Source organism: Mastomys coucha, unplaced genomic scaffold (assembly GCF_008632895.1).
Source record: "Mastomys coucha isolate ucsf_1 unplaced genomic scaffold, UCSF_Mcou_1 pScaffold5, whole genome shotgun sequence".
NCBI lineage: Eukaryota > Metazoa > Chordata > Mammalia > Rodentia > Muridae > Mastomys > Mastomys coucha.
Genome location: NW_022196911.1, coordinates 21,255,705 through 21,267,081, shown reverse-complemented (window position 1 = coordinate 21,267,081; position 11,377 = coordinate 21,255,705). Strand labels below are relative to the sequence as shown.

The window sequence follows — 11,377 nt, the reverse complement described above, 5'->3', positions numbered from 1 at the left end:
CCGCACAAGCTCGCGTCTGTTTGGTCTGAACCAACCAAGTCCCGCCTACTTCACATTCACCATTGGCCGGACGAATCAGATGTTTTTTCCGCAGGAGGAGCGGAAGCGGAAGTAAGGCATCTTAGTGACCAAGATTGTGCCCGCCCATGTCGCTTAGCAACCACGGGAACAAGCAGGTCTAGCTGCCAATGAGAGTCGAGGGTGGGAGGTGGCTAAGATGGCCCCTGGGGAGACGCGAGGAAGACTTAGACCGGCGTTTTGGGAGCTATGCGTGACGTAATGAAGGACCGGCTTGTCTGGTAGTGCTCCTGCGGCTTTTTTATCGGTCTCTGTAAAGGAGGGACTCCTAAGTAGGGAGATTTACCTTGCTCGGTTTCTAGGACGCGGTCCTGGGGCTGGTGGCGTTCCAGGCTTTGTTAGTCCCTCCCACACCCGCCCCCCGGCCCCCGACCCTCTTACCCTGAAGAAATAGAGCGGCCAGAGCAAGTCTTACTTCATCTTGCTGGGGAGCTTCTAGGTAGCTAATAAGAGATGAACAAGGTCGAAAGGTTTTTGAGGATGGACCGCTGCCTCATAATGAGCTTGGGCGCCAAACCCTGTGACCCATTTAGAAGGCTAATATAAAAGTATCACAATCTTTTTTTCCCTTAAGATTGAAAACATGAAAGGGAAGAAGGTGGGCGTAGCAAGGTTGTTAAATCATATTAAGGTTGTTAAAGCGTGGCTATTTTTATACTTTTGTTTTCTCCTTTCGACTCTCCTCGCTTCTCCCCTCCCCCATCCCCTTACCTCCATTCCTCCCTTCCCCCTTCTTCTCCAATCCGAGAGAAAATTAAGAAGAAAACACCGTCACGGAGAGTGGAAACAAAACAAACCCACCCTGACATAGAGTGGGCGTTCCTAAGTAAAGATATTAGGTATCTCTGGCCCTGAATGGGAAACACTTTTTGTGATAAAGAACAAAAGGCATAACCATGTGTGAAAGTGCACATGCTTTCAATCACGAAACTTAGGAAGCAAAAACTGGTCTTCTTCCTGAGATTGTCATCATCTTGGTCTACATAGTGACCACCGGGCCAGTCACAGCTATATGGTGTGACACTCAAAAGAGAGCCATACCATTGCACCATTCCATAAGAGTTAATCCAGTCTATATTCTACCGCACTAAGGAGTTTGGCACAGTGGTACCATTGTCCGTCCTTTGTTAGTGTATTTCCTTTATGAGCTCTCTGGCCATTCAGTTTCTTCCCTTATTCTATATGAACTCTTCTCTTCTGTACTTTATGTGTTTCTGAAACCAATCAGCAGAAAACACAGGAACTGGGGAGCTCGGGGGAGGCTATGGAGAGGAGCTCCAAACAGTGCCTTCTTGGACACTTTTTGATTTGACAGGTTTTATGGAAAAAGTGCCCCCTTGCCTGTCTCCTCTCCTTTCAGACACAGTAAAGTTTTCTGGTCTCATTTTGTACTTCCCTAGGTTAAACATTGTAGGAAGCACTGGATTTCTTAACAAGTACAAGAAGAGGGCAAGTTTAATTAGTTAGTACAAGGTTGTAATTAGTAATGGGCCTTTCAGGGGCTAGGTGAGTTCTTACTGGCATTTCTAATCAATTTATGTGAATTATGACAACTCAAAAACTAAGGGTTTAATTTACCTTTGATTTTAAATTTTTATCCTTTATCTCTTATACTGAAAAACACTAAATTTTTGGTGGTATTGACATAGTCATATATATGATTAATGAACACATTTTAGAATATTTAGAAATATTAAATGTTAAAAGCAGGTATGCCATGGCCAACACAGCTGGGCATCAACAGGGTCTAGCAAGGAAGGTAACTGGAGACAGAGATACAAAACTCTAGGTTCACTTTAAGAATGAACAATTCTTATTTTTCTCATTGTTGTTTATATAATGTTTAGCCCCTACCTGGAAATTCCAAGCAGAGTTTGAGAAACAGTCTATTTGAGCCCATTATCTAAATTCTGTCTTTTATATTTCACTGCCCTTGTTGGCTTCTTTTACCCCAGAGGACATTCTTCTTAGATTTTATCTCTTGCTTGCAGTTTTTCAGTCAGGAGACCACATCTGGGTCAGGGTTTGTGCTTGAGAAAGGAATTGTAGACCATCTGAACCAAGCATAGTTACATACAATGTGTAATAGAAATACATGTTACATAGGTTTTTGTATTAGGAAATTAGGTTAAAAAACATATTATTATTAGTTTCAATGGTTAATAGAGTTATTAGTCATCTTACTAGTTCTTGCTTAATGTGTCTGTTTTGCTTTTTAGAATTATTTATTTACATTCCAAATTTTGTTCCCCTCTTGGTCCGCCATCACAGAGTTTTTCCCCATTCCCATTCCCTTTTGCTTCTGAGAGGGTGACCCCCAGGTTTCCCCCAGCCCTGGGGTATCAAATCTCTACAGGATTAGGCTCATCCTCTCCCACTGAGGCCAAACAAGCAGCCAGCCCTCTGCTACATATGTTGGGGGGAGGGAGTGGACCAGCCTATGTATGCTCTTTGGTTAGGGAGCTTCCCAGGTATCCGGGTAAGATGATACTGTTGTTCTTCCTATGGGGTCGCTATCTCCTTCAGTTCCTCAATCCTTCCTATAATTTTTCCATAGGGGTCTCTGACCTCAGCCTAATGCTTGGCTGTGAGTGTCTGTATCAGTCAGCTCCTGGCATATCCTCTCAAGGTCAGACATGTTAGGCTCCTATCTGCAAGGACAGCATGGCATCAGTAATAATGTCAGAATTCCTTGCTTGCCCATGGTTGGATCCCAAGTGGGCCAGTTACTGGTCAAGCATTCCTTCAGTCTGCTCCATTTTGGTCCCTCCATTTCTTTAGACAGAAACCATTTGGGGTTGAAAGTTTTGTGGGTAGGTTAGTGTCCCCCTTCCTCAACTGGGGGCCCTATCTGACTACTGGAGGTGGTCTCTTCAACATTCCATATTCCCACTGCTGGCCACTCACATTGAATCCTTGGAGCCTTCCTCATTCCCCACTATTGATTCTTTTACTCTCCTTACTACATTCATAGTAAACACACATTCAAAACCAAAAGTACAGCTATCATCCTCCAGACAGTGCAAAGTAATTGTACATGAAATAGAGTCTCAGGTATGTGTATTTGCTGTGGTGAGAGGATGGAAGTAGGAATTTGAAGGCATAGAGAAGAAGAAAAGGATTGAGTTCCTCCTCCCAGATATAACTAAATTTTTGTCAAGTTGACAAAAGCTAGCTCTGGTACCTTAGCAGCATCTAAAATTGAGTGTACACACCAGTGACCCTAAAGCTGTATAGACAGACACAGGATCAGAAGTTAAATGTTATCTTTGGCCGCATATTCAAAAGGCAACCTGGCTAACATGCGAGCTCTCTAAGTGCAGAGGGGTAGACAGAACATCCTGCCTGTTCAGCTTGAACTCTGTATGGACAACTTCCTTTGTTTTTGTTTCGTTTCTTCTATGCCACCCATATCCACAATATGTGAGGATGTCACTTTTTTCATAGCTGTCCTTAATATGTCTCCGGTAGTACCTGGCTGAGACTCAGTGCATTTTAATCCTTCATCAGGAAAGATTTCTGCAAGGAGATGGCAATTAATGCAGAGATCTATAACTGGAGAATATGCAGAGCTTGAGAGACTGTGGAACACTCAGTTCTAAGTGGAATGTGTTTACCAAACTCCTCCCCTCAAAGCTCAGGGATCTATATGGAAAAGGAACCAGAAAGGACAAAAAGATTGTAATAGCCACAAGTAATGAATAACTCCAAGGAAACAGTATCTTCCAGATACAACATGGCTAATGAGCATGTGAACTCACAGAGACTGAGACAGCATGCACAGGAGCTGCACAGGCTCAAAGTCCCAGGACTGAGAAGGAAAAGTGACACAAAGTCCCAACCCAAGCTGAAAAGCTGTTTGAAAGTGATACCTCCTGGGAATAGTTGACCAAAACAAAATAGACTCCATGCTTTTTGGCTTGCTTTGGCATTTTCTGTCTTTCTAATTTTTTTTTCTGTTTCTTTGGGGGTTTGTTTGGTTTGTGTTGAGAGAAGAGGTGATACCATCTGTTACCAAATAATTTATAATAAGTTTACCATGTATATTTTCATATGCATGTAAAAGTGATAGCTGCCTACAGTATGTCTCAGCAGGTGGCAGGAAAAACTGGAAAAATAGTGTTTGTTTATGTGTATGTGTTGATGGGCACATGATATTAATTCCCTAGACCATGAAAGACATTACTGTGCCACAGGTGTCCTGGCCTGCACAGATACAAATACTATGTAAATGTCACAGAATACTGTGTAATACAATTTAGAAACAGTGAGTCATTGTGCATTTCAGAGAACCTGTAGCAATTTCCTCTGAGTTGAAACAGTTGCTGTTTGAAGGCTCAGGGAAGCTCCTGAGACTCAGGAGGTGAACAAAGTTGACAAGATTAACTATTGCCCCTCCTCAGGGTTACAGAAGCATTAAACAATTGCAGGAGGAATTGGCTCTAACTAGACCAACTCAGGTCAAACATTCTGACCTGTAGAGCCACCTACAAATCATGTAGAAATGCCATGGTTGCAGCTTTAGTGAAATGACACTCAAGTTGGGGTGGGGATTTTAGTGATACAGATGCATTTATTCATTCCTGCTCTTGAAAATAACCACCCCCCCCTCAAGTTTGACTTCAGTAGAATCATTAATTTGTTATAGTTTCCCCACCCTGGGTGAGAAGATGTATATAAAGTATGCAGTATCCTCCTGAGATAGGCATGGCCCATTGAAATATCCTATTCCCCAGACCCTCAGGGGAACAGGCAGATTTGGTGTGGAAAGAGGTATGTAGAACACTGGAAAGAAGTAAGGTATGATAGCAAGGGTTGGCTTGGTGTGCCACCTCATAGCTCATCTTCTCCAGAAACCATATACCAAGCCTGAGGTTTGCCTGTAGAGGTTCTACTGGAAAACAAGTGGTCCGTGCTGAGATGGAATTAAGGAAGTGGATTTAGAGAAAGAAACTTTATACCATTGTCATTAGAATTAAGATAAATCCCCAAAGGATTTGGAATCAAAGGAGGGTGTACACATTGGCTCTGGAGGAGGGTAGATCTGGGAGTTGTACCTACTACACTTGATGTCTTCTGTGTGACCTTCAGGAGTATGAGAACCCCTGGAATACCCATAGGAGAATTATGGAGACAGTCTTGTGGGTCATCTCAGGAGCTATCTCTCCTATTTTTAGGAGGACTTGAGCTAGGAACTCAAGATTTCAGATGCATTTTGAAAGATACATAAAGCAATTTGTAGTATTTCTTTGCAAGATGTAGATATGCTTAGAATCATGTCCAGTTAGACACTACGTCCTCCAAAGAAACACTACAAATTGCCTATTGTATCTTTATCTTTCAATGTGTCCCTGAAATCTTGAGTTCCAAGAAGGTAATATCACTGTTTAGAGAAGCATTCAGTTTCTTTGCCTCCTGAAACTCTGTTCATTTTTATATCTATGATTCTGTTAAAATTTATGTTATTGAAACTTCAGAAAATTTTAAGGGAATTTTTAAGACAAGGTTTCTAACTAAACTTGGAACTTACAAATTCACCTAGCCAAGGTGGCCATCAAACCCCAAGGATTCTTGCATTTCTGCTTCCCTGATGCTGTGGCATCACAGGAAGATGGCACAACATACTACCATGCCTGGCTGTGTTTATACATGGGTTCTGGGAATTTGAAGTGAGGTCCCAAGCATACACAATGAAACATCTCCCCGGCTCAAAAATATTAGGATTTTAAAAAGACATCCCATAAAAATTCCCTTAAGATTTTCTGAAGTCTTTAGTACCTCAGTGACAACCTACATAGTCACTTTTCCTCACTTTTCCTTCCCAGCTGATCTGTTTTCCATTGGTCACATGTCATACCTTCTACCAGTTACCATTTTTATTTTTTTCTTTAGTCTCTTTTTCTAATTCTCCAGAGTTCTTACACGCAGTATATCAGCTACTTTCCTTACCACTGAGACTGAAAGACATCACTGAGGCAAAAACTGAACAGAAAATTCCTAGAAATAAATGGCATTATAAAACCAATGATCAAAATAGATATTTATAGAATATTTCATCCAGACAAAAAAGAATATAGATTCTTATCAGTACCTCAGGAAACTCGTCCCAAAATTTACTACATAAACAGATACAAAGCAAGTCTTAACGGATATTTATTGAACTTATGAGTCAAAGGGAAAGCATGATGTCATCTACACTAGAAGTGGCTGTGCTTATTTGTACAATTGAATGCAAACTAACTGAGAAACAGTGTTATGCAAATATGCTAGGAAATGTTACAAATATTAGCTCTGTCATGGTAAGAATTCAGACGAGAGCCTCATTCCTAAAATACAGGTTATCAAGAGTTCCTCATTAATTAAAGCACCTCTTTTTTTGGTTGGTTTTAAAAACTTATTTTGACTTATTTGTTTGTGCATGTGTCTCCATGAGTGTATACCCAGTCTGTGCTAGTGCTGAAGAGGCCAGAAAAGAGTTGTCAGATCCCCTGGAATTATGTGTACAGGCAGTTTAGCATCTCATGAACAGCTAATCATCCAGTTCTGGTCTTATGGAACAAACTCAAGCACTCTAAACTACCATTCTATCTCTCCAGAGTCTTTTCTTTAAATGCTAGAGAAGCCATGATTTCTTCTCAATGTTAAAATTTGAAAGTATATAAGAATAATGTAATCATATTGGTTTGAATGAGAAGTATCACCGTAGGCTTGGGTATTTGAACACTTCATATCCAGGAGGTAGTGTGTTAGTAGTCTTGGAAAATGCAGTCTTGCTGAAGCAAGTTTGTCTCTCAGGGCAAATTCTGAGGGTTCTGTTTTTCTTAAACTCTTGCTTATTTCTTGTGATTCAAGAGAAGGTCTCCTAGCTTTCTGCTCTTGCTGAGTGCCTGCCATTTGCTGCCTTGCTTTCCTGCCATGATGGGCTCTAATTTACTATGGAACTGAGCACATAAAATAACTGCCTATATCTGCCCACCATCATTGTATCTTATTACAGAAACAGAAAATTAATAAAGAAGTTAATACTAAATGGGATTGTTGTTTAATGAAACCAATCATGATTTTGGTGTGGAAAGGTGCAATTGGAATATTTTCTAACATGGTACTAGATATTTCATGGAAGACTATAAGGAAACTTAATGGCCAATTACAGTAGTACCTATACTATATCATTAACCTACGAAAGTTCAGTGTATGGAGGTATGAACTTCTTTAAGTAACTTGTGAACAATGAATTGACATATTCACTCATTGCAAAGTATTTGAGAGCCATGAGTTCCAGTATGAGTTCATGCATCTGTGCATTTCACAGTCTGAAACTGGCAGTGAACAATTTGCAACCACCTAATTTTATTTTTTCTGCACATCTGATATTCCTGTACTCCTTTTAAAAAGAGATATTACCAACATACAGCACTAAATGGTGTTGACAGTTTGTACAGTATAGTAATTTTATGAAATGAAATCCATCTTTCCGGGGCCACTGACTTTAACTGATGCTTTTTAGCAAGTAGATTAAAAATTGTGTTACTACCTCTACAATCCAATAAGTAATACAAATCAGTACAGTTATTGCTAGGACCTTGCACATCCATGTCTGAGCAGGGATCAGGCTGGAATCCCATAAGCTACTTTACCAAATAACTTCAGAGCTGCAACACGGTGATGGAATCAGGCTTATATCGAGTAAATGGTTCAACCCACACCAACCAACATGTCATTACCCATGTGACCTTTAGACTTCGAGACACTTTCACAGTTTCTGCCCTCCATTTGACCATTCACATCTGTGCTATGCCCTGCATCCTGTTATCTCTCTGAGGTACTTCTTCACTTTATCTGGAATAATTTTTGTCATTGTTCTAAAGATGTCAGTCTTGACCCTTTTATCTTCAGTAACTCGTTTGCACTGCCCATAAAGTAATTATTTCTGTCTTCTTCTTGTTCTGTATGTGCCTCTAATTTAAACATCTCAACTCATAGTAGGCCCATGTGTCCTTTATGACAAACAACCTTGAAAGCCTAGATTCTCAACTTTTATGTACTTCAAGATTTTGTCAAAGTAAAAAGTGTAACACTCGCTTAAACACAGATACTCGAGCCATGTCTGATTACTCTATAATCTTGGCCTTTTTACTAATCCTTTAAAGTATCTGATGCTCATTGTGCCCCTTAGTTCACTTCACTTACCTCTGCTCATTTCGACTAATTTCCATATTACCCATTTCTTGACAATTAAAAATTCCACAAAGACAAATTTTTAACGATTGGTTTCCTGTTGACAGCACTGTTAGGAAGGTTGGGGAACCAGTAGAAAGTGAGATCTGATGGAAGGAGTAGATGATGAGACACAGGTTCATGCTCACCAAACCTCAGCATTAACCCCTCTGAGCTCTTTTCATCTTCCTCAATAATCTAGGTTCAAAGTATTGGCTCTTTTCTATCCCCTTTCATCCACAGTCTCAGCTATGTGGCTATGCCACAGAAATTCTTCTAAATTTGCTGCCACTGCCATCCCAGCTGCAACTGTGTCCAGAAGCTCCAGTTCTTTTATTTCTTTCTTTCTTTTTTTTTTTTTTTTTGGTTTTTTTCGAGGCAGGGTTTCTCTGTATATCCTTGGCTATCCTGGAACTCTGTAGACCAGGCTGGCCTCGAACTCAGAAATCCTCCTGCCTCTGCCTCCCAAGTGCTGGGATTAAAGGCGTGCACCACCACCGCCTGGCTGGTTCTTCTATTTCTTAAGGAAACTCTCAGTATATATACATAGATTAACAGGATAAGTGAAAAGACTCTGAAAAAATAAAGCAGTAATTAGCAAAGGAACATGGACAGCACAATTATAGAGCTATAAATGCAACAACTTACTATACAGTAATTCTAACTCTACCAATTATCACAAACTTACATATGCATGGCTCCCAGTCATACCAAAAATCTTATCATGATTTTTACATAAGAACCAATTATAAATGTTGCAAAAGTTGGTCTACTTTTGTGTGAATTAGAAACATTTTCCTGGATCATAGGGTAGTTGTTCTCCTCCTTGGATCATGTATAGGTCAAGTATACAAGGTTCAAAAGAAACTGATGTGCAAGGGTATTGTGATGGAGAGAGATTTCCTGTAGGGGAATTCTATGGTTTCATCAGGAATCACATTGTCATTGCCATTTGAAACTGTGTAAAGTTTCTCAAGTTGTCTGTGAAATGACTGAAGCATCCAGGACACTAAAATGTCAGTCCTTCTTATAGAAAAGGACACTGTTGGAGGGTAGTTTGAAACTGCCCGCAGTTTCACGAACGGGGTTCTACTTAGCCAGGAGGGAATAAAGGACCTGAAATAGAGGGTTTGAAATGCAAAGAGAAAACATGAAGCCAAGTTGCATCCCAATCAAGGCTCCCTTTACTGAGAATAAATCAGGGTTTTTATAGTCACAGGAGAAACTGAAAACAAGTCTCTAGATTACACTACAAAGAAAGTTCCGGTGCCAAAGTCCCCAGGTTCAGAAGATCTTCAGGTGGCTGGCTAGCTGGCATACTCAGGCGGTAGGCATGCTCAGGTGGCTTCTTCAAAGACAAACAGTCAACAGAGAGCATCTGTCTTAGCTCCCAGGTGTTAGCCCCTAAACAGAGGCTGCCAGGAGTCCAATGGATGACTGAGGTGAAGAGGGGATGTAACAGTAGTTCCTTCTTAGGACTGTGTAGAACAAAAGAGTCAAGCCCCCCGGTGGCTTATTTCAGTGAAAAAAAAAAAGCTACTCATTATCATTTGCTTACCAAAAATATCTTTCAAAAACATTAACCTTACTTACTTGTGTTTAGACTTTTATCAAAACTTGGAGGAGATTTGACTTAATTGAGATGTTTCTGCACTTCTGGATTTTTTTCCTACACCTCAGACTTCATCCTCTGCTTTAATAATTTACAGACTCTGCCAACTTAATTCTGGCCCGGTGAATTATCCTTCTTGTAGCCACAACCCCCTGCCTTTACCATTGTCGCAGTTCTTCACTCTCTTCCCCACTTTAACATGTGTCATGTCGAACTTCATGGACGCATGGGAAACACTTTTTCTATTTATGTAATTTTCTTTGCTTGTTTGACCACTTCTACCTGCACATAATCTTAACCCCCTTGTTGACTCCCTGAGTCACTTTCTCACTTTGACCTTTCTCAGCTATCCTATATTACTGCTCTAAACACCCCACTGTACAACAATTATCAGTGATGTATTTGGAGACCTTGTGAACAGAAATATGTACACAAAGCAAGTTCTGAGCAGGAAAAAAAAAAAACTAAAAAAAAAAAAAATGAAAATTGTTTTCACCTTACCAGACAGATAGCAGAAAAATATCAGGTGATGGCTTTGTGCATCTTCTGGGTCATTCTGCATAGCCTAGTGCCTGGTAGGGTGTTGCTTTTCAGCAGTTTATTTAGTTGCCAAGTGTTTGATTTCAGTGACATCTCTGATCAAGTAAAGTTGGGATAGGGTTGGGATAAAATAAAATGCCATAGCCTGCTTGTGACTATGGCTTCCATTGCCATCTTAGCTAGAGAAACTCATTGATCTCTAGCCAATCCCTCAGCATGGGTCCAGACATAATAAGCCAGTGAATGATTTCACAAACATAAGGCTCTCTTCTGCTGATTCAGAAATTCTCTACATAGTTTATGCTTACATAACTTTTATTTTAGTGTATCATTATCATTTCTGTTCTGTCACCAGTTGATTGTGTTACTCTCTTACATGCCTGACTTACAACGTGTTTCTAGGTACTTAGGTGTGCATAGGGAAAAACATATCATATACAGGGTGTGTATGAATCCTCTGTTTTATACATCCACTCTAGTCATATTTTTCTTGCATTAAGTGGCTCTGTGGACTGCCTCCTCAATTCCAATATCATAGATTATACCTTTTTGGGACAAACTTGACCCCTTTATTTATCTATGGACTTCCATTTTTTTCATGTTTATCTTATCATCACAGAAAAGATTATTTTAAAATCCTATAATGTGGAGGTGTAGAGATGGTTCAGTGGTTAAGAGCACTGACTGCTCTTCCAGAGGTCCTGATTTCAATTCCCAGCACTCACATGCTCACAACAACCATATGTAAAGGGATCAGATGCCTTCTTTTGGCATGTGTGAAGAGAGTGACAAATGGACTTATGTACATAAAATAAATAATTCTTTAAAAAATCCTATAATGTATTTAAAATAGCATAGGATTGTTAACAGTCAATAAGATATTTCTTTTACCATACAAATTGCACATCTTTTTTTTTGTTTTTTTTTTTT

The 11,377-nt window shown here is 40.0% G+C and overlaps 1 long non-coding RNA gene across 3 annotated transcripts in view; it reads left to right on the top strand.

Annotated features, from left to right (window-relative positions):
- The first annotated feature begins 11 nt into the window (after window positions 1–11).
- The window catches only part of LOC116079267, a 103,480-nt gene continuing 92,114 nt past the window's right edge, over window positions 12–11,377 (top strand). For 2 of the 3 annotated variants that reach the window (XR_004113849.1, XR_004113852.1), the window contains exon 1: window positions 164–299. This is a non-coding gene — a long non-coding RNA (uncharacterized LOC116079267). Of the gene's footprint in view, window positions 112–163; window positions 300–11,377 lie in introns of those variants that run through there. The other variant, XR_004113850.1, reaches the window with a different exon arrangement.